The sequence below is a fragment of the Marmota monax genome, unplaced genomic scaffold (assembly GCF_021218885.2).
Source record: "Marmota monax isolate L192 unplaced genomic scaffold, Marmota_monax_Labrador192_F-V1.1 WCK01_AAM20220418_F8-fsc00130, whole genome shotgun sequence".
Classification (NCBI taxonomy): Eukaryota; Metazoa; Chordata; class Mammalia; order Rodentia; family Sciuridae; genus Marmota; species Marmota monax.
Window position 1 is genome coordinate 1060420 of NW_026693244.1, and position 22290 is coordinate 1082709.

At 32.5% G+C, this 22290-nt stretch overlaps 1 protein-coding gene across 1 annotated transcript in view; it reads left to right on the forward strand.

Moving 5' to 3' along the window:
• Cwc27 (CWC27 spliceosome associated cyclophilin) overlaps nucleotides 1-22290 on the forward strand; it is a 245486-nt gene that overhangs the window by 49322 nt on the left and 173874 nt on the right. The window lies entirely within an intron of this gene.

Here is a 22290-nt window from a genome sequence, read left to right on the forward strand (position 1 = left end):
CCCCCCGTATTATTTTTCCCTTTCCCCTCACTTCCTCTTGTATGTACTTTTGTATAACCCTGAGGGTCTCCCTCCATTTCCATGCAATTTCCCGTTTCTCTCCCTTTCCCTCCCACCTCTCATCCCTATTTAATGTTAATCTTCTTCTCATGCTCTTCGTCCCTACTCTGTTCTTAGTTACTCTCCTTGTATCAAAGAAGACATTTGGCATTTGTTTTTTAGGGATTGGCTAGCTTCACTTAGCATAATCTGCTCTAATGCCATCCATTTCCATGCAAATTCTATGATTTTGTCATTTTTTAATGCAGAGTAATACTCCATTGTGTATAAATGCCACATTTTTTTTTTACCCATTCATCTATTGAAGGGCATCTAGGTTTGTTCCACAGTCTTGCTATTGTGAATTGTGCTGCTATGAACATCGATGTAGCAGTGTCCCTGTAGCATGCTCTTTTTAGGTCTTTAGGGAATAGACCGAGAAGGGGAATAGCTGGGTCAAATGGTGTTTCCATTCCCAGCTTTCCAAGAAATCTCCATACTGCTTTCCAAATTGGCTGCACCAATTTGCAGTCCCACCAGCAATGTACAAGTGTACCCTTTTCCCCACATCCTCACCAGCACTTGTTGCTGTTTGACTTCATAATGGCTGCCAATCTTACTGGAGTGAGATGGTATCTTAGGGTGGTTTTGATTTGCATTTTCTGACTGCTAGAGATGGTGAGCATTTTTTCATGTACTTGTTGATTGATTGTATGTCCTCCTCTGAGAAGTGTCTGTTCAGGTCCTTGGCCCATTTGTTGATTGGGTTATTTGTTATCTTATTGTCTAATTTTTTGAGTTCTTTTTATACTCTGGATATTAGGGCTCTATCTGAAGTGTGAGGAGTAAAGATTTGTTCCCAGGATGTAGGCTCCCTATTTACCTCTCTTATTGTTTCTTTTGCTGAGAAAAAAACTTTTTAGTTTGAGTAAGTCCCATTTGTTGATTCTAGTTATTAACTTTTGTGCTCTGGGTGTCCTATTGAGGAATTTGGAGCCCGACCCCACAGTACGTAGATTGTAGCCAACTTTTTCTTCTATCAGACGGCGTGTCTCTGATTTGATATCAAGCTCCTTGATCCATTTTGAATTCACTTTTGTGCATGGCGAGAGAAAGGGATTCAGTTTCATTTTGTTGCATATGGATTTCCAGTTTTCCCAGCACCATTTGTTGAAGATGCTATCCTTCCTCCATTGCATGCTTTTAGCCCCTTTATCAAATATAAGGTAGTTGTAGTTTTGTGGATTGGTTTCTGTGTCCTCTATTCTGTACCATTGGTCCACCCGCCTGTTTTGGTACCAGTACCATGCTGTTTTTGTTACTATTGCTCTGTAGTATAGTTTGAAGTCTGGTATCGGTATACCGCCTGATTCACACTTCCTGCTTAGCATTGTTTTTGCTATTCTGGGTCTTTTATTTTTCCATATGAATTTCATGATTGCTTTCTCTATTTCTACAGGAAATGCTGTTGGGATTTTGATTGGCATTGCATTAAACCTATAGAGAACTTTTGGTAATATCGCCATTTTGATGATGTTAGTTCTGCCTATCCATGAACAGGGTATATTTTTCCATCTTCTAAGATCTTCTTCTATTTCTCTCTTTAGGGTTCTGTAGTTTTCATTGTATAAGTCTTTCACCTCTTTTGTTAGGTTGATTCCCAAGTATTTTATTTTTTTTTTGAGGATATTGTGAATGGAGTGGTTGTCCTCATTTCCATTTCAGAGGATTTGTCGCTGATATACAGGAATGCCTTTGATTTATGCGTGTTGATTTTATATCCTGCCACTTTGCTGAATTCATTTATTAGCTCTAATAGTTTCTTTGTAGACCCTTTTGGGTCTGCTAGGTATAGAATCATATCATCTGCAAATAGTGATAATTTAAGTTCTTCTTTTCCTATTTTGATGCCTTTAATTTCTTTCTTCTGTCTAATTGCTCTGGCCAGTGTTTCGAGAACTATGTTGAACAGAAGTGGTGAGAGAGGGCATCCCTGTCTTGTTCCAGATTTTAGAGGGAATGCCTTCAATTTTTCTCCATTCAGAATGATGCTAGCCTGAGGCTTAGCATAGATTGCTTTTACAATATTGAGGTATGTTCCTGTTATCCCTAGTTTTTCTAGAGTTTTGAACGTAAAGGGATGCTGTACTTTGTCAAATGCTTTTTCCGCATCTATCGAGATGATCATATGGTTCTTATTTTTAAGTCTATTGATGTGGTGAATAACATTTATTGATTTCCGTATATTGAACCAGCCTTGCATCCCAGGGATGAATCCTACTTGATCATGGTGCACAATTTTTTTGATAATTTTTTGTATCCGAGTGGCCAGAATTTTATTGAGGATTTTTGCATCTAGGTTCATTGGAGATATTGGTCTGTAGTTTTCTTTCTTTGAAGTGTCTTTGTCTGGTTTAGGTATCAGGGTGATGTTGGCCTCGTAGAATGAATTTGGAAGTTCTCCCTCTTTTTCTATTTCCTGAAGTAGCTTGAAAAGTATTGGTATTAGTTCCTCTTTAAAGGTTTTGTAAAACTCTGCTGTATACCCATCCGGTCCTGGGCTTTTCTTAGTTGGTAGTCTTTTGATGGTTTCTTCTATTTCCTCAATTGATATTGGTCTGTTTAGGTTGTCTATATCCTCCTGACTCAATCTGGGCAGATCATATGACTTAAGAAATTTATCGATGCCTTCACTATCTTCTAATTTATTAGAGTATAAGGATTCAAAATAATTTCTGATTATCTTCTGTATTTCTGAAGTGTCTGTTGTGATATTACCTTTTTCATCCCGTATGCTAGTAATTTGAGTTCTCTCTCTTCTTCTCTTCGTTAGCATGGCTAAGGGTCTGTCGATTTTATTTATTTTTTCAAAGAACCAACTTTTAGTTTTGTCAATTTTTTCAATTGTTTCTTTTGTTTCGATTTCATTAATTTCAGCTCTGATTTTAATTATTTCTTGCCTTCTACTTCTTTTGCTGTTGTTTTGCTCTTCTTTTTCAAGGATTTTGAGATGAAGTATGAGATCATTTATTTGTTGGTTTTTCCTTTTTTTAAGGAATGAACTCCAAGCAATGAAATTTCCTCTTAGAACTGCTTTCAATATGTCCTATAGATTCCTATATGTTGTGTCTGTGTTTTCATTTATCTCTAAGAATTTTTTAATTTCCTCCTTTTTAAAAAAATTTTTTTTAGTTGTTCATAGACCTTTATTTTATTTATTTATTTTTATGTGGTTCTGAGAATTGAACCGATGCTATATAGTTGAGCTGTGAAAAACAGTTAGTATGATAGAATATGCAGACTTTTAATCTTGATGGTACTAGAAAAGGGTCTAGAAATAGAAGGCCATGATGGCACTGCAGAGTATTCAAAAGTCTTAATTATTTGGCTTTATGCATATTGTAATATTCTTGAGTAGGATTTACTAGCATTCCAGTAAAGTTTTAAAAATTGTGTTCTGTTTCTTTTATTGTTTTGGCCTATGCTGTGTAATATGGAAAGAATTTTGAAACAAAATGTATATCATTTTATTAGATATTTAAAGGTCTTTGCTCACAGTTTTTATAATCAATTAAATGCATATTTGCTTAATCTTTCCTTATATTGGGAGCATAGGTAAATAAGATAAATAAAGTTAAAAGCAAGTTGGAATGTAGATTATTTTGTCTTTTTCAATGCTACTCTCTGATGTTTATAGAAGACAATGGTCACTCTAAGAAAAAGTGAGAAGAACCCTTTTCTAGCAAAACTAGCTCTATTTTTAAGCTGTGTCAGTGAATTGCAACAATTTTCAGTAGGATAAAGGGAACAATGACATGTTACAATACTTAGTCATAGGATCCTGGCATGATCATAGTTAGGTTGCAGTGTCACTGCTCTGGGTTTTGGTGCTATTTTCATAATAGGGGGAGATGTTTGAATTGCCTCAGTTCATGGAGCCAAAGGTCATTCAGAGCTTCTTACTATGTTCTAAAACTCCTGGCAACTGTTTTGTTTTGTTGTTGTTTTAAGTTTTAACTAATACTTTAAGAATATTTGAAAGTTCGTTCTGTATATATCTTTAGTATTCTTTTCTTAAACACTGTAATTGCTGAAGATTATATTATACAAGTTAAAATGAATGCAAACAAATAAAAACCTTACAAAGCTATAACTGACATGGAAATAAACTGTGCCAAAGGGATTCGCTTCATCTGGCTTATTTGAGTTTGAAAAATTCCCAATTTTCAGGCAAAGCAATTGCCTACCCTTGATGTAGTATTGTAGTGCAACAGCCTTTATTTGTTTCATATTACTCAAATTCTGTTTAGATGTTTGAAATAGTGGAGCTACTTGTATATATGCTGTTTACCAGACTCTAGAATATTACATACCTATTGAATCATAAGGAAAAACAGAATGGCTTAAGGATAGAGAGATAGATTAATAGGACAGAATACAGAAATCTGAAAGAGATCCACACAAACATACTAAACTTACTTTTTACAAAGGTTCAAAGATAATTTGATTGAAAAATAGCAGTCTTCTCAACACTTGGTGCTGAAACAATTGCATACACACATATAAAATGAACCTTGATACATATTTCATACCTTATAACAATTAATTCAAAATGGCTCATAGACCTAAATGTAAAACTATTAAACTTTTAGAAGAAAATGTAGGAGAAAATCTTTATGAACTTGGGTTTGACAGTGAGATTTTAGACTTCATCAAGATTAAAATAAAACTTTGTTTCTGAAAATGAAAAAGATACTATAAGGACAAGCCACAGACTGGGAAAGCAACATTTTTGTAAATATATAGCTGATAAAAGACTTAGATCCATAATATGTAGAGAATATTAAAAACAATAAGAAAACAAACCAGCGTTAAAAATGACAATAAGATCTGAATGGATACTTTACCAAAGAAGATATATGAAGCAAGTAAAGATGAAAATATGCTAACATCCTTGCTCCGTTGGACCATTATTGTAAGCCCAAACAGGATTTAAAATTTTCTATGCACTATTATTTCACATTTTAGCATATAGTGAATAAGGAGTTAAAAAAATGTTTAAAGCTTATTTGTTTTAAAATCTGGAACTCAATTACTTCTCCTTGCAAAGAAACTAGAGCTTAGATTATAATGCTTACTCTTAGTTTTGTGTTTTGCAGATAATGCAGAAGTTGCTCACTTTAAAATAGGAGCCAAGTAGTGTTACAAAAAAGAATAGGGAAAGAATGATGACACTAGAGAGATTTCTAATCTGTCCCCTATTGTATTTTTAAAGTTTAACTTATTCAAGATTACAGTTCCAGTAATGGGCAATCTAGGATTTAAACATATCTAAGTTTTACTTAACTTTTATATCATGTTTCCCCTGAGATAACATTTATAGAATGATATATTATTAGAATGGTGCATCAAGGATGCAGATAATAGGTGCAAGGGAATAGGTAAGAGATTGCTTTTTGATAACTGCAAGAACTTGTGTATGCATAGATGTATGTTTGCAGGATTTTCGTAGAAACTATTAGAGAAGTAAATTGTGACCAGGTCATAATGGGTTTTCTGTCATATATTTGAAAATTGGACTGTGTCCTTTGAATGATGAAGAATAATATAAAGATCAAAAAAATTGGAAAATGACATGATTAGGTTTTTATTTTAGAAAACTCACCATTGTAATGATATGGAATTTAAACTGGGGGAGCCAAGATTAGAGTTTAGAGGGAAGGATATGATGAAACTGTAAACTAAGGCAGCATTCTGTTTGCTAGGCCCCTTTTATTCAAACATCTACAGTAGCCACGTAGTATATATAAAGATAAACACTACTCTTGCCCACAAAAAAGTTCCCAACTGAGCTATCAGATAGATAGCCATCTGTACAGAATGAACTCTGTATGAAACAAAAGCTCAGAGAAATCACAGCAGCTTCATGTATATGGAGAGACTAATTTTGATTTTATGGATCAGGAAGTCTGCATGTATGCAAGCAGATAGCATTAGTAGTAGGCCTTGAAGAAAGGGTAGAGTTTGAATACTAGGAAATGGGTGGGGAAGGGAATTTCCAGCAGAGGAAACTAAGAAAAGTACAGACTATATTTGAAGAACAATCTATTGTGACTAGAAGAGTTGGTGTACTTGGAAATAAAACTGAAAAGATATGTTGGGACTAGATCATGAGGTACTGTCCAGGGTAATAAAGTGTAAATATAACTCCTTTTGATTTATTTATGTATTAATCAAATGTACAGATAAACATAGATCAAACTTTTTCAACTACATAAATGAATTTAAAAGATTCAGATGGATAAATATTGGATTTTCTACATTTTGAGAGAGGAATAATATGAATAGGAAGTGTTGAATAGATTACCATTTAATTGTGTTATTTTTCTTTTTTGAATTTTAAAATGAATACCAAATTACTATAATTAATGGTATCTTGATGAAGGTATGCTTTCTTTCATTTGAATACATTTCTGTGCCCGTGTGTTTTAAAATCCAGAAGACAACCAAAGCACAGGTTAACTCTTAACATGATTATATATAGTTAACCCTATAGTGTGCAGCCCTTTTGAAAAGCACTGATGCACCCAGCAGTTATATGGATCATTTCAAAAAGAATGACACTGAGTTTGTCATCTTAAACATTTATTTAAATAATGACTGTTACTCAACTTAATGACAACAATGCTCTATGAAGATCATAATAGCAGTGATTTTAGTAGAAATGAGATCTGAGTAAATCAACCTTTTGAACCTGTTTTTTCTTATTTTTACATGTGATTAATACCTGCCCTTCCTATTTCGATAGGGTTTTAGTGAAATTAATGAAATATGTGAAACTACATTTAAAATATGCCATTAAGGCCCTTTGATGTCCACAGTCAAATTCTGTCATTTAACAATCACAGCATAGCTCACTTTCTGGTACTCTCTTGCAGCCTTGACATATTTGAAAATAAAATTAAAATTAATTTGTTAGGTAATTGATCAGAGTTATTAAACATACGTGGTTACCATAGCAGTATTTAAGGACTCCATGTATTTTAAAAGTGTAATACCACTGAAGCAGAAGAGATGAACAAGTTCATTGGGATGATTTGGACAGACAAGTGAAGCCTAACTAGAAAATTAGTACCTGCCATTCTTCCTAAGCATCCTGGTTCTCCCACCTCCTACATCCCTTTCTTGAGTTACAGAAAATGTAATTCTGTATCAGATGCAATTGTTGTTCAAATCAATTTTTGTCAGATGAGCACATGAAATTACTTCAGAAAAGAATAAGTTAGAAAAATATTAAGTCGGGTAAGTAGACTGAGTACCCTAAATGAATACAAAATTTCAAATAAAATGGTAAGTCAGATGAGGTTAATAATTTTTTCCTGAAGGTGTTTTTAAAGGCAGATTTATACTGCTGACAGCCAGTAGATTGTATGGATGATTTTGTTAGTAAAAGGAATGATCTTACCTAAGAAAATGTGTTTAATAATTTGTTGTATTTTCCCTACATCATTAATTTACTATTTTTATTTCATTTGTTTAATATTAATTATTTATAAGAATGAAAGTATTATTTTTGAGAACATTCTGTTTATAATAAAACCTTTATGAAAACGTCCTAAAACAAAAATAACAAGTATTTACAAATGTGATTATGGACATGTTCGCTTAAGGCAACAAATTTAAAAGATAACGTTTTAACTTTGGCTAGTGTATGCAACTATTTTATTTTCGATGGATAAATGTTCTTGCTAAAAATTCATTGACATTTATTGCTTAGGAAAACATTTTTTTTAATGTTTTTTCATCTATGTGCTTTTTAACTGTAAATTACTACAGAAACATTTCAAATCTCACTGAAGAAAACATTAAAAAGCTATTTTTTAAAACAAAATATTGGGAATAAAGTTCTTCTATTCTACTCTTGACGTTGTGATTTTTGCTTGAATATTTACAATTTGAGAACTTGGGCATGCTAGAAGTTTTAAGACAATAGTTTTTTGTTTATTTGTTTGGTACTGGGGATTGAACTCAGGGGCACTCGACCACTGAGCCACATCCCCAGCCCTATTTTGTATTTTATTTAGAGACAGATTTCACTGAGTTGCTTAGCACCTCATTTTTGCTGAGGCTGGATTTGAACTTGTGATCCTACTGCCTCATCTTCCCAAGATCTGCTGGGTTTACAGGTATGCACCACCATGCCCAGCTTAAGATAATAGTTTTAGAAGTCATTTTCCTATGTGGAACTAATTTATAAATGGAATATTGTTATGGAATGATATTACTTGATTTTCTGCATTGACAAGATGGGGAATGATTAGTAAGCAGGGTTACTGAAAATGGTTATATAGGTTATAACCTTAAGAAGGTTATTAGCCATGTGGTGTGAGTCTGGGCTGAAATCTAGCTTTCTGCACTTGTGAGAGACCACATCAGCCCCGAGGTATGGATGCTGTTTTCAGATCCTTTAGTTTAGAAAAAGTGTGTTTTTGTTGTTGGTTGGTTTTCTTGTATTTCGCTTATTTTTTCTTTCTCTAGTTGGTATTTCTAGAGAGTGTGCCCTTTCTAATTACAAAACAATGCCTCATGTGCTGGCCTGTGGATAAATTTAAAAAGCAAAAGAAAATGAAAAGATAGACACGATGATTTGTTAGGCCAGTGGCTATAGCACAGTGATCTAGATGTGGCAGATTTTTACTAATATCTTGGAGACAATATGTTGCAATGGAAGGAGCTGTAGGAAGGAGTTTAAGAACCAGAAGTTTAGATCTTCTACATCTTTTTTTTTTCCAGCTTTTTGAATTTGGGTGTTCTTTTCTTGAAAACAAAGTACTTGAGCTCCCTTGATGAGTGTATCTAGCCCTGGACCTCTATGAAAGCTGTATCTGGAATATGGTAAACAGGGAGAGAGTAGAGCTGAGAATTTTCCAAATTGACAGATGTCATATGTAATTCAAAGTCTTTAATATAGCTATATGCATCTCAAAGCATGTCTTAAAATCAGGTAGTGTTCCAACTTCCTTCTTTCTACTTATTTCATTTATTCCTCTTCTTTTTTTTTTTTTTAACTTCCACAATAGATCTTACATAGTTGATTTTGGATCTTTCTTCTTTTCTAATGTAAGCATTTAAAACTCTGAATTTCCTTCTAAACATTGCTTTCTCTGCATTTCACCAATTTTTAGTATATTGTTATGACCATAAATTTTATATGTCAACTTGGCTGGGTTATAGACTCCAGTTGTTCAAACACTAATCTAGGTGTTTTTATGAAAATATTTTGTATATGTGATCAGAATCTATAATCAGTGACTTTAGGTAAAGCAGATTATTCTAGATAATCTGGAGACCTGATTTGATCAGTTGAAGAGCAGGGCTGAAGCTTCCCTAAAGAAGAAATTCCATCTGGATAGCAGCTTCAGTTCCTGTCCAAAAAGTCTTCAACTTGTCTTTGCTGATGGCCGGCTTGTGTTACAGATTTCAGACCCAGGGAATTGCCCAGGTATTGGCTCATCCACAATTACGTGAGCCACTTCTTTGCAATAAATATCCCACCCCCTCTCTATACATATATACACACATACATAAACACACACACACACATATCCTACTGGTTCTTGTTTTTTCTCTGAAATTGACTAATAAATTGTGTTTTTATTTTTATTCAGTTCAAAGTATTTCCCAATTTCCCTGTAGCTTCTTCTTTGATCTATGGGTTATATAGAAGTGTGCTGTTTAATTCCCAAATATTGGGGAATTTTCCAGGGATTTTTCTGTTACTGATGCCCAAGTTAATTTCATTGTGGTCAGAGGACATATGTATGATTCCATTTATTGTACTCTGATGGAGACTTTGTTTTTTGGCCCGACATATGGCATATCTTGGTACATGTTTTATGTGCTCTTGAAAAAAAGTGTATGTATTCTGCTGTGGTTGTTTGGGATATTCTATAAATACCCCAAATATATTTTTTATTACATTTTGACTTGCATTTTAATGTTTACATTATTATGGGAAACCTGCACATTTTTTTAATAAATCAATTTTTTTGAGAATTGCATTCCTAAAAAACTGAAGGACCATATAGTAAGTTCTAACTTTATAATCCATTAATTATTTTTATTAATAAGTGAGTAGTAATTTGTTATTTTGTTTCTTGCTATAGGTCATAATATAATGCACACATTAGTTTTATATCTTCAACTTTCAATTTTATCTTGTATAGTACTTAGAACCCTTAGTTTCCTTTTGATTATCCAAGAATAAAATTTTAGTTGGTAAATTTTCTTGGACTTGTCACGTTTAATTTTCTTCAGAATATTTTTTATGTATGTGTGTGGCAATTTTGTTTTCTCATCCTAAGAACAGAAAGTGAATGGAAATGAAAAATCAAATCACTATATTCTTTTCTGGAGCAAGTTTTCCTCATCTTTGAGAAAATTGCGGTAACCAGGATTAATATGGCCTTTTGAATTTTCACTGTATTTTTCTTTAAAATAAGCACAGTGGGAAAAAAATAGTTAAAAATAATTGGTCTTTGGATTCTTTCCTTAGATTTCCCATATTACTCCTTTAAATAGTATACTTGCTATCTGTGATTGCTTCACAATTTATATAATACAAAATTGTAAGTTTCTGTAATAAGTGGGAAAAAGTATTAGATAACCAGTTTAAGTTTTAGTGAATTGAGAATATTCTTTGAGATTTGGAAAGGGCCTTAAGAAGCCATCTAAGGCCAGCTTCAGAGTCATTTTATCAGAATATATTTGATGTTATAAGCAATTATATCATGTTTAAGTAAGGCTTTTTTTCCCGTGTTGCCCTTTTCCCAATACTATTAGTAGTTGTGCAGCTATAAAAAGGGGACTCATTTGTAGGAGTCAGAAATGTTTTATGTTTTAGTAGTGAAAAGAGTATTGACTTAGAGGTGAACATACCAAGGCAAAATACAAGTTGTTACAGTTTTTAATCAGTTTCTTTGAATGAATTATTTAACCTCTCTGATCCTAAGAAATAAAAGTGCCCATCTTACCATATTGTTGTAACAATGGAATGAGTTAGTAGGCATTCAATAAAATCATAGCTATTTACTTCAATTATAACATTTTATTTTTCTGTTTTTAAGATACTACATATAAACTATGTTTTTAATATGCTACATTACAAAGGTATTCTTACTATAGTTTCAGAAATTTTCAAGTGATTCAGAATACTTTTTTTAAATAGTATAAATCATTTGTACTATGACTGTTTTCCCATTAAGTAGCATTTAATTTTCTGCCTCACTTAATCTTCCTTTACCAAATGTTTATAGCACCTTAATAGAATTATTGAAGTTTAAAGTTGGAAGTGTCATGTAAACCATCTCCTAGTGTCTTACCCCATTTGGGCTGCTGTGATATAATATCATAAACTGGCAAGCTTATGAACAACTGAAATTTTCTCTTACAGTTCTGGAGCCTGGGAAGTCCTAGATTTAGGCACCAACAGATTCCTTGTATCGTGAAGGCTTGATTCTTTGTTCATTGATAGCCATTTTTCACTGCATCCTCATCTGAAGCAAGACCCACAGGGCCCTCATATTTTATACGGGCATTAATCATGTTCATGGGGGTTCCACACACAAGGACAGAAACACTCAGAGCATTCACTCAGTTTTCTCATTTTTCACATAAACTTTTGAGAGGTTAAGTAATCTGTTGAAGATTCTTTTGCTGCTGACAATGTAGGTAGTGGCACATCCATGTAAATCTGGCATCCTTTTTCCTTTCTCCCAAATCACTCACCAGTCTACAACATTTACTCTGAAGCAGCTACTAAACTCACATTATTTTCTTTGCCCACTAAATTATTTTAAAAATGTACATGCAGTGGAGCTCCCTCAAAAAAACTAGGAACCACCGTAAGACCTATCTTTCTCATTCCTCAGTACATATCAAAAAATCTAAAATCAGCTTACTGTAGGTATGCAGACACATCAGTGTTTATAACAGCACAATAAGCAATAGCCAAGCTCTGGAACCAATCTAGGTACCCAAAGAGTGGATGAATGGATAAGAAAATGTGTTATATATACACAATGTAGTACTGCTGAGCCATAAAAAGAATGAAATTAGGGCATTTGCCAGTAAACAGATAGAACTAGAGACCATCATGTTAAGTGAAATAAGCCAGACCCAGAAAGTCAAAGGTCAGGTGTTTTCTCTGATTGGCTGAAGCTAGACCAAAATAAGGAAAAGAAGAAAAAGAAAAGTAAAGGGGACAGGGAATTCTATGAAAATAGAAATCAGTGAAGTAGAGGAAGGAGATTGATTGAGGGGCAAGACAAGAAAAGGGAAAAGTGATAGAATGAATCTGATCAAACTTTTCTATGTTCATGTGAAAATATTACATTGAAACTCACCTTCATGTTTATCCATAAGACACTAATCAAAAAATAAATAAATAAAGCTATGAATAAATAGAAGAAAGATTAGTAGAGTAGAGAAAAGGGAACAGAGTGATGGAGGAGGGGAGGGAAAGGTGGGACACTGGGGATTGAAATGAAATAAATTAAGCTCCATGTATGTATGATTATGTAAAAAATGTACACAACCATTATGTGTGACTATAATGCACCAATAAAAAGGGGGAAAAAAAGGTTCATGGGAGTAAAAGGCTTGGAAGCCACTGTTGAGAAGCTGTTCACAGCAGTTGTTCTCTGTGGTGTATGATATATGAGGGAATGGTTGTTTTGATCATATTATAATTATTGTGAAAAATGGAAATGTGATTTTTAGTGTTTTTGTATTTATTTAAGGAAAATTCCATTGCAATAGAATAATCAGTTTATTACTGTTATTTCTTATGAAATGATTTTCCTTGATTTGGGTTTTCTACAAACAAGCCTTTCCCTGAATCCCCTATGACTCATTGTTTTAATCTTTGACCTATGAGATTATTTGTTAGATTCAGGAAACTCAGTTTCCAATTTTAGAATTATTGGTTCAATGTCAGGGTACATAACTGACTCAACTTATATGTGGATCATGTTTGCGCTTTTATTTGCATGTTATTTAGAATTTAAGAAAAATTTTTCTCTAGAAGCAGTCTGTAATTGATAATTGCTCTTCCCTGATTTGGGGCAATTTAATTTGGAGCTATTGGAACTCCACAAGGAAAACAATAAATCTCAAATATTAAATATGTAACTATTTGTATGCATATACAAATACATGTTTATATATATAAAGTCTATGAAATGTAATTAGAACTATACATCAGGCCACATACACTTGATTGCTGAAAATTTGTGACAATAATTTCATTGGCAAATCTGAGGAAAGATCATTTAAATCAGTTTATTCCTTTATTTTTTCAGTTAACATTGAGTATCTGATGTGTGTGATATATAAGGTTCTTATATATGAGACGGATCTTTGAATAGATGGTATATTACATTACATTGTGTTTATATCAGTAATTTACCTTTTATTAGAATAAATGGTTTATTTGCAAATCACACTTTTGATTTTGTGTTCTTCCATGCATTCAGGATTGTTCAACTAGGTTTGTTGGCCATTTCTTTCTCATAGCTTTCCAACTTATTATTACTATTTTATGTTTAGTCAAGATACTGCATTTTATTAAATGTTGATAATTTCTTGAATTGTGAAGTAATTTTCATGTTTAGTATATTCTCTTCTTAGTCGGTGAGTAGAGTATCTTAAATTCTAAAGCCAGAGTTCCAAAGCCAGAGTTCCTGAAGATGAGCTCCAGACTAACCAAGAGCTAGTGTCTTGCTTCCACTTATACAAGCTCACAGTTGTCAAAGAGAAACACTGTAGTTTGGCTTCAACATTTTTCAAATATTTTGGTCTCAGGACCCTTTACACTTAAAAATTATTTAGTACTTCAAGGAAATTTTGTTTATTTGTGTTATGTGTATCAGTATTTTTTGTATTACAAATTAAAATTAAGAAAAAACTAAATATGTAATAAATATGTTTAGAAATAGCAATAATAAATTCCATCAAATCATAATGTAAATACCATCTATTTTAGGAAAAAAATGGCTATTTTTCCCAAAAACATTTAATAAGAAGAATGGTATTGTTTTACATTTTTGCAAATTTCTTTAATTACTGACTTAATGGAAGGCAGATGAATTTTCATATCAGCTTCTTCGTTTGATCTATTGTATACACTATGTTGTTTTGGTTAAATTATAGGGAAAAAATCTGACTTTACACAAATATGTAGTTGGGAAGAGGAAGGAATATTTAGCATCCTTTTCAAATAAGTATGGTTATTCTTTTTGATACCCCCAAATACTATGCCAAACCTCAACAGGTAGTAATTTCTTATAGGTTAGAGGCACTATGAAATCCAAAGCTAAATCAATAATTAAAATTAAATTCATTGATTTATTTCACAATTGAAGTAAATTATTTCCCCTCACATGATTTTGTAATATTATGCATTGGTCATTTGGAAAATACTGGTTCATCAAGTTAATCAGATATTCCAAATGTTAATACATTTTGTTATGTAAAAAAATCACATTTGTTAAAATTATCATTGATCCTCAAATAGATCTTCCAGTGTTCAGTCAGTTTCACCATAGTTCTTTCAAGTTTTTTAAAATTCTAATTTGTGCTAGCGTGCTCAAAGTTTATCATTGTCAACAAATATTTTCAATCTTTCTTGAAACAAGAAGCTCACTGTTTCCAAATCTGAATAATCAAAGTTTGTCAGTTATTCTTTCAAATTTCAGGTGTACCATGAAGAAAACCTGACAGTTATAGCTTACAACTTGAATAATTGTACAAGTGTTTTTCCTCCAAACAACTCTCATACTTGTGTGTTCAGTAAAAGAGTTTTATACATACTTCTTTTATTACATAGAATATTGTGCTCAAAGGCTGAAATTTCTTAAAATTAATAACTTTTACTGTGTTATCAAGATATTTTTAAGTGAAACTGGCTTTTTTTTTTTTTAACTGTGGTTATCTGGGAGATACAAATACAATGACTTCAATGACTTCTAGCACAGTTTGCTGACACTGCTCTAATTCACGCTTCAATTCCAGCAGTTTTAACCACCATCGCGTTTGTACCATCAGTGAAAAATGTCAAAAGAGTGAAAAGGACAAGTCACATCTTACTATTATTAAATAGTTTCAATCTCATGGTCTCTCTTGAAATGGTTTCAGAGCCTTCTAAGGTCCATGAGCCATATTTTGAAATTGCTAGTATAGTCATTTAAGAATGTAGAGCACAGACTCCAGGCCCAAAGGTATCTGGCTCTGCCTTGTTATGAATCCTAGAGCTCTAGAGCAAGTATTTACTTTAGTTTTCCCATTTGTAAAGTGAACTTATAATTGTACTGTATATATAGGATTAATCTGCAGACACTGGGTGTTATGGTGTACCCAGTCACTCAGGAGGCTGAGACAGGAAGATTACTTGAGGCCAGGAGTTTGAGGCCACCCTGGGCGATGTAGCAAAAGTCTGTCTCTTAATAATAATAATAATAATAATAATAATACAGATTAAAGAAACTCAACAAACAAATGCAGTGGGAAACTGAATGAACCTAGAATCAGGATAAAAAAAGACTTGGATTGGTGTACAGATGAATGAACTAGTATACATATATAAAGCTCTTAAGATAGTATACAGTAACCTTATATGTTTACAAATTATACTGTATTTTGCACTATACACATACATACATAGGTATATATTCTGTTAACTCTGGATATTTTGAAAAGACTGTTCAGATTCATCTCACTGCTCACATTCACTAGACCAGATAAATGACACATATTTTAATTATAAAAAACCCTTAGAGAGAGTTCTTTGTCTATCTTGTTTATACCACTTTAGATTGCCAAGAGTTTACTTTGAATTGCTTTGATAGCAGTGGTAGGGAAATAAATATTATTGTCTTTATAACTGATTTCTCTTACTGATGTACCTACAAGTTGATTCCTTCTGTAGTTTAAATGGCTTTGGGAGGTATTTCCAGTGTGATGTAAAAGAGTTGGTTGGATGATGATACAACTTGGCTAATATTAAAAGTTAAATAACTATTTGTATTGCTCTCTTTAGGCTTTTGCTTTTAGTTCATTTATTCTTTGCAACCTGGATTTATTAACAAGTCTGTGCATGCTCAAATAGTTTTGATTCTCCTTTCCTGTGGGCTTCATCCAGAGCTTTGTGTTAAAAGACTAGTTATTATTTTTCCACATAGCATAGAAAGATAATATTGAGTCTTTGACTTTAATAAAAATTAATCTTTCCTTAAATTAATTTTATTATTTATTCAGGGCATACAAGCTATTGATTGCTTCTATCTTTCTTGAATATATTTGTCAGAATTTCTGATTTAAAGTAAAAGTAAATTAACTATACTTTGGGGTCCAACAGGGGCTTTTGTGCTGTTGATTAGTCATACTAAATGAAATTATTCTGTTAGAATAGTAAATAATAAAGAAGGATTACTTAAGTCTGGTAACATCTTAAACATAAAATGGAAGGGAAATAAACTTTGAGTATTTTTAATGGAGGCCATCTCAAAATTTGTCCTTCATTTTTAAGAACTGATGTTATCATTAATATTCAAGTTGTACCTTTAAAAGAAACTAAGTTGAAATTAGTTTTTTGAAAAATCTCTACATTTACTAAATTATATCTATTTCAATAATAGTGTAATAAAAGTAACTTTTTTCCTTCCATCTTTGGAACCAGAAACATGACCCTGTACTTTTTGATCCAAACTTCATCTTCAAATGAACTCTTCTATGAAGCTCTGCTGTTATGTCTCATACTACCTCAGTATTCTTCTATGTATCATAAGCACAAAAGGAACTTTTCTTTCTTTCTTTCCTATTTTAAATCAAGTGAACTTTGATGTAATTTTTTAGGCCCATATAAGAAATGAGTAATTTCATATTTTGTTTTAATCTCATGTTTATAATTTGGGATTTGGAGTTCTATGAAATGCCTTTCACTCTAAATTAGGCTAGATGATAATCACTCTTCTCAATCTGGCCAAAAGGTAATTTTCAGTGCAGTGACACCTTCAGAAGGAAAGTTGAGAGACTTCTAAGTATAAATCTTTATTGTTAATGATTTTGTCCTTCCTTGTATTTTCTGCTATTTATTTTCTTTGAAACAAACTAAACTGTTTCTTTGTAGACTCCAAGGACACATATGTGTCCTATACCTAGGGTCCAAAAGTTTCCCATTCCTATGCTTATATTATGCTATTTCTTCAGGCTTGTGTACACCTAAGCTCTTAATCCTTTCCCCTGAGCCATCTCCAAAAGCTAGCTTCATATTTGGTGAAGAAAGAATTGTTTCTGAAGATTGTCCTTGGATTCAGTTGTAGAACAGGAAAAGAGTTTGCAATTCTGGGAGTTCCCCTGGTCCCACCGCCAAAACAACTGAAGGTTTCTGGAGTCTGCATTGATCCCCTCTTAATAGCATAGAGACATATCTTTTAAATTCTGAATTCACAAAACAGAAATGGAGAACACTATGAAAATGTATATTTTCTTTTTCTTTTTTTTTTTTTTTTGGAGAGAGAGAGAGATTTTTTTTTTAATATTTATTTTTTAGTTTTTGGCGGACACACAACATCTTTGTTTTGTATGTGGTGCTGAGGATCAAACCCAGGCGAGCGCGCTACCGCTTGAGCCACATCCCCAGCCCCGAAAATGTATATTTTCTTATGGGCTTTAGATTAATAAGCATAATTTAATTTATTTTGATGAATAAAAGGCTACCTTTTCAGGTACATAATAGTAGACTTTTCTAACAACAGAATATTTCCACAAAAAGTTTTAATTATGTTTTAACATAGTGTTTTTAAATAGTTAATATCTTCTAACATCCCAATTGGAAATTTTATTTTTCAAAATGTTAAAGGTCTGAATCAAATTTTTCAAAGGATTATAGTCTAAATCAATGTTCCTCTTTCCTTTACATGCATGTTCATAAAACAGATGTAATCCTGGCTATGACTGTCTTATGCATTCAAACTGTGTAGATTGCTGAACATTTGGCAAAGACAATTATATACTTTGGCTTGGGATGTGGAAACAGCAAACGTTTCCACTTTCCATTATGTAAATTAGCAGTGGAAATAGCTGTATATTGCTCTATGATGTTATCTTGCTAAATATAGGTAACTCAGATTCATTCCTGTTGGAAGGAATAGTTTGTCATAAATTTATGGTGAAGTTTTTAGTATAACAAATATATTTGTTTATCGTAATGGACATTCAGTCTCTTTTAATTTTTTTTTTCCTCTAAACATCTACAGGATCATAAATTCTAGGAACATTGATCAGATTTCTGTAGTAACTTTTATTTTCAATCTTTATATTTTATAATTTTTTATGATGGTGAGCACTATATTCAAGGAAAAATATTTTAATCTTATGATGAATATATTGTTTGTGTATCTCTCTCTTTTTTTTTTTGAACATGTCTATTTCTTGGTCATGTTGAAATAAGGCAAGAAAAATCAAATAAAGATTTAGAACTTCTTAGTTTAATTTTGGCAATAAAATAGGTAGACATTAAATTGTAAACTCAAGAAGATTTTTAAGGAAGCAGTGATTTAGTTTATAAATTATACCCCACATAATTTGGATATTATGTTCAAATAAGTATTAAGTTATTATGTTTAAGCCAATTGGTTGACATTATATTGTTTTTATCATGTTTATAAGTATTAATGGCATCACCTAGTGAACCTTCAGCAAATGGTTTACATTAAGTTTAAATATTGCTGAGACCCTAGTTTTTATCAAAGGGCTTAGAAGTGCCACACTTCTGAGGTAACCTAATGTTCATAAGCGGTTCTAGGAGACAATGGACAGGAAGAAGAAGACAGACAGATCTTAAGGCAGTCCAGCACACAGAACCCTGATTGTTTCCCTGTTGCTTTGCAGAGCATTATATGATATATTCTATTTTGGGATTTCATTTTACTGTTAATGTTTTTACTTTCATTCAATTGTTAATCAACAGTTTCCTCTGTGAAGATGTTTTTGCCATTCTTGGAACCACATAGAATTTTTCCTTTAATAATACTGTTTGTAGAGGTCCCAGGCATGTGACCTTTAAAAAAAAAAAAAGAGAGAGGCAAATCGTTTTCCTACTTTTAGTATGTGGTTAGAGTGAGTTGGCCCATTCACATCAAGCCTAATTTAATGTGAGTTAGTATGAACCTTTGACAAAATCCATGGTTTAAAATTTAGACTGGAAGGAGACAATAAATCTCACTGTTTAAATCACCCAACAGAGTAACAGTACTGTTTGTAACATTTCTCCAGTCTTCATTCCTAAATCTGTTATTCTGTGATGTAAAGCCTGGTTACTTTTCAGTACTTTTAAATTTGTTTGCAGAAGGTGGAGCCCAGAAAATGTGCCCATCATTGAGTGCTCTAAGTTTAGCTAAGGAAAGCAAGGCTGCTGTAATGTTTCTATTCCAGAAGAGTTGTATTTATCTGAGTTACAGGACTGGTTTACATAAATGAGAAACTAAGATTTTCCATACACCAGGAAACGTTTCAAAAGGATGGCTTTTGTACTTGCCACTTCATACCCACCAAATGTTACAAACAAATACTCATGTCTGCAGTAGGTCATTTGTGGGTGTGTGTAATTGCGGTTCACAGTCATTCAAGCTCAAGCCTTTTCCAGGTACCAATGAGAAACCATCAGAAAATGAGTGTTCCCTCTGCATTTTGGAGTTAATTCAGCTTTTAAGGTTTATGTACTTATTTTTTTTTTTTTTTTGCACAAAAGTAGATATATATAGAGAGAGGGTCTTTTTTTCCAGAAAGGAATTCCAACAACTTTGATGTGAAATGGCAGTATTGTAATCTTTATCATATGTAATTACTTTTTTGGTTGTTGGTACTTGAATTTAAAAATGTTAAATCTTCAATAGCCTACTTTATTTTAGTTACTTTTTCAAAAAGTTCTATTTTCAAAAATAGAACTTCTGTACACTGATAAGTTTTTTAAGGTGACTACTTTGCTAACTTTGGCTACTAAAGTGTCAAATTTGGTTTCAGAACTCATAAGAAAAGCTTGATATTCTTTTTAATGGAGGAACCAGAAAAGATTCAATGAAGTCTTTGTGTTTAATATTTAACATTAGTCTTGTCACTAAGAAGTAGCAAAATACTTGTTCTTAGTGAAGCCAATTAAAAAGAGGTCCAGACTTAAAGAAATCTATTTTGCTACTATATTTTTCATTTTTGATGCTTAAGGAAAAAGGAGGAAGGAAAGAAAGAAAACCTTACTTTACAGGACTCTTTCTTATTTGGAGTATACAAATTAGGTTAGTGTGAAATTTTGGTAAACTTGTTCCAAAATATAAATAGTTTTTGCTGTTTTAAAAATCCTTTTCCTTTCTGAGTATTTTTGTAGTTGAAAACTTTCAATAGTATTTTTCAGGAAAGCATTTTAACATTTCCATTGTTTTGGGTATTATTTCTAAAAAGTTGAAGTATACTTAAAGAGCACCTAACCCTACATTTTTCCTAGAAATTTTTTAATATCTACATTTATTCCAAGCAAAACCATTCTCTGCAATTAGAATTGATTATATAATTGATTTCTTCCTTAGTAATTAGCATGCTTATTCAGTTGAGGTGATCAGATTGCCTTTGCTATCTTAGTTTTTCTGTAAATCAGTATACTGTTTGGGTAGTTTATGGATTGACCAGTAGAGAACATACATGCTTATATACACATTTGTGCTTTTGGCTTTGTTTTACCAATTTAATTAGCTAAAAATTCTGTGTTTTATCCGAAGGAAAGTCAGGGTAGAAATGAGTGTATTACATCTCATCAGTTTCTCTTTGCTTCTAAGGACCTTAATAGGGATAAACAGCTGCTAATAATAATATACAAGCAAGATAGGATTCCTGAGTCAGGAAAGTTCATTTCTTACTGTTCCTGCCCATTTATATTCGCTATTCTAAAAGAGCTAACAATCTGTGAACTATTCAATTTTCATCAGTATTCCAGAAGAACTTGAACTAACAATCTGTAGGCTTCCTTTTAAGGAAATGTTTATAATTACCAGACTTTCCTAGTTCTTGAACCAGCGTCAGCAAGGACACTTTCTCATCCAAAGGGAGAAAGTAGAATTAATACCTAGATGTCCTCTGCCTCTAACTTAGAAGTGTTCTGGAAAGCCTATTTCCCCGTAAGCATTAAAGCTAAAATTTATAACTTTGAATCTTAGAATAACCAGTAAATTCCTGATTTTTTCCATCAAAGAAAAGGAACAGAGTAGAATAATCTAAATTGAACAAATTTGTAAAATTACTTATGTTTAGATTTAGAATGATTTCTATACTCAGGTCTGAATGTGGTCATATCTGTTTAAGGAATTTATGAAAAATAATGAGTCATACTATAAAAACTTGACCCAAGAGGAACAGAGAAGCTGTCTAATCTGTCTCTTTTATTGATAGGAAGAGTATCTTTCAAAACAGTGGAAGGTTGGATCATTTTCAAAAATGTAATTTAATCTTTTTCTGAATTCTTAATTGCAATGCCTAATACATAGTAGGTGCTATGTCTATTGAATGAGTGAATAAGTGAAATGCATGTATCTATTGAGTACATTCATTAGGCCTTAAATGTGTTGGGTACACAGAAATTTGAGATATGAAGACAGAGTTTTAGTTCTTAAAATAATTATTGAAAAGGGACATTCATTCATTCTTCATCTACTGTATATTGAATTATGTCAATCCTGTAAAAATTCCAAGGATGAAGAAGATGAGGGTTATAAAGAAATAATGGGGCCAGGAACAGAATTTAGTCAGTAGATATGTAGATAGAAACTGTATTATTTTTTTAAAAAATAATAGAAGAATAGTTACTTTTGTGAACAAGGAAAGTATAAGGGAATAGGCAGCATTTAAGCTAGGTTATAGAAGTTTAGCAGGATGAAGGAAGCTGTTCCTTTTTGGAGGGAATTGAAGAAGTACCTGGAAAGAAGAAAGGACAAAGCCTAGTGAGAGGAGGAATTGTGAAAGGTCCAACTATCTCCATAGACAGATACTAGGAAAAGAAGTTTTGGACTGGAGAGTAGATGTCTTCAGGCAGGCTGTTTCACATTTCTTTGGGAGTCTCTTTAAGGTTTCTGAGCACTACCTTAATAAAATAGATTATAGTGGGGGAAATCTGGAGGCTAAAAGATCAGTTAGGAATCTATGGCAATTGTA